The sequence below is a fragment of the Bombina bombina genome, chromosome 1, assembly GCF_027579735.1.
Source record: "Bombina bombina isolate aBomBom1 chromosome 1, aBomBom1.pri, whole genome shotgun sequence".
NCBI classification, from domain to species: domain Eukaryota; kingdom Metazoa; phylum Chordata; class Amphibia; order Anura; family Bombinatoridae; genus Bombina; species Bombina bombina.
Genome location: NC_069499.1, coordinates 1,593,965,581 through 1,593,968,080, shown reverse-complemented (window position 1 = coordinate 1,593,968,080; position 2,500 = coordinate 1,593,965,581). Strand labels below are relative to the sequence as shown.

Genomic DNA, 2,500 nt, shown 5'->3' with positions numbered 1-2,500 from the left:
GACTTACTGACATGGGTCTGCAGTGACTTACTGACATGGGTCTGCAGTGACTTACTGACATGGGACTGCAGTGACTTACTGACATGGGACTACGGTGACTTACTGACATGGGACTGCAGTGACTTACTGACATGGGTCTGCAGTGACTTACTGACATGGGGCTGCGGTGACTTACTGACATGGGTCTGCAGTAAATTACTGACATGGGCATGCAGTGACTTACTGACATGGGGCTGCAGTGACTTACTGACATGGGTCTGCAGTGACTTACTGACATGGGACTGCAGTGACTTACTGACACGGGACTGCAGTGACTTAGTGACACGGGACTGCAGTGACTTAGTGACATGGGACTGCAGTGACTTAGTGACATGGGTCTGCGGTGACTTACTGACATGGGACTGCGGTGACTTACTGACATGGGTCTGCAGTGACTTACTGACATGGGACTGCAATGACTTACTGACATGGGACTGCAGTGACTTACTGACATGGGACTGCAGTGACTTACTGACATGGGACTGCGGTGACTTACTGACATGGGACTGCGGTGACTTACTGACATGGGTCTGCGGTGACTTACTGACATGGGTCTGCGGTGACTTACTGACATGGGTCTGCAGTGACTTACTGACATGGGACTGCAGTGACTTACTGACATGGGACTACGGTGACTTACTGACATGGGACTGCAGTGACTTACTGACATGGGTCTGCGGTGACTTACTGACATGGGGCTGCGGTGACTTACTGACATGGGTCTGCAGTAAATTACTGACATGGGCATGCAATGACTTACTGACATGGGGCTGCAGTGACTTACTGACATGGGTCTGCAGTGACTTACTGACATGGGTCTGCAATGACTTACTGACATGGGACTGCAATGACTTACTGACATGGGACTGCAGTGACTTACTGACATGGGTCTGCGGTGACTTACTGACATGGGTCTGCGGTGACTTACTGACATGGGACTGCGGTGACTTACTGACATGGGACTGCGGTGACTTACTGACATGGGTCTGCAATGACTTACTGACATGGGCCTGCAATGACTTACTGACATCAGTCTGCAGTGACTTACTGACATGGGACTGCAGTGACTTACTGACATGGGTCTGCAATGACTTACTGACATGGGTCTGCAGTGACTTATTGACATGGGACTGCAGTGACTTACTGACATGGGTCTGCAATTACTTACTGACATGGGACTGCAGTGACTTACTGACATGGGACTGCGGTGACTTAGTGACATGGGCCTGCAATGACTTACTGACATCAGTCTGCAGTGACTTACTGACATGGGTCTGCAATGACTTACTGACATGGGACTGCAATGACTTACTGACATGGGACTGCAGTGACTTACTGACATGGGTCTGCGGTGACTTACTGACATGGGTCTGCGGTGACTTACTGACATGGGACTGCGGTGACTTACTGACATGGGACTGCGGTGACTTACTGACATGGGACTGCAGTGACTTACTGACATGGGTCTGCGGTGACTTACTGACATGGGACTGCAGTGACTTACTGACATGGGACTGCGGTGACTTACTGACATGGGACTGCGGTGACTTACTGACATGGGACTGCAGTGACTTACTGACATGGGACTGCAGTGACTTACTGACATGGGACTGCAGTGACTTACTGACATCGGCCTGCAGTGACTTACTGACATCAGTCTGCAGTGACTTACTGACATGGGTCTGCAGTGACTTACTGACATGGGTCTGCAGTGACTTACTGACATGGGACTGCAGTGACTTACTGACATGGGACTGCAGTGACTTACTGACATGGGACTGCAGTGACTTACTGACATGGGACTGCAGTGACTTACTGACATGGGACTGCAGTGACTTACTGACATCGGCCTGCAGTGACTTACTGACATGGGACTGCAGTGACTTACTGATATGGGACTACGGTGACTTACTGACATGGGACTGCAGTGACTTACTGACATCTGCCTGCAGTGACTTACTGACATCAGTCTGCAGTGACTTACTGACATGGGTCTGCAGTGACTTACTGACATGGGACTGCAGTGACTTACTGACATGGGACTACGGTGACTTACTGACATGGGCCTGCAATGACTTACTGACATCAGTCTGCAGTGACTTACTGACATGGGTCTGCAATGACTTACTGACATGGGTCTGCAATGACTTACTGACATGGGACTGCAGTGACTTACTGACATGGGACTGCAGTGACTTACTGACATGGGACTGCAGTAAATTACTGACATGGGCATGCAATGACTTACTGACATGGGTCTGCAATGACTTACTGACATGGGTCTGCAATGACTTACTGACATGGGACTGCAGTGACTTACTGACATGGGACTGCAGTGACTTACTGACATGGGACTGCAGTAAATTACTGACATGGGCATGCAATGACTTACTGACATGGGGCTGAAGGGACCGTATGTAAATCTGTGCTAGTCACTTGTGTTTTGTCATCTGGTACAATA

The 2,500-nt window shown here is 49.7% G+C and overlaps 1 protein-coding gene across 1 annotated transcript in view; it reads left to right on the top strand.

Annotated features, from left to right (window-relative positions):
- DNAH9 (dynein axonemal heavy chain 9) overlaps positions 1–2,500 on the top strand; it is a 739,144-nt gene that overhangs the window by 206,961 nt on the left and 529,683 nt on the right. The window lies entirely within an intron of this gene.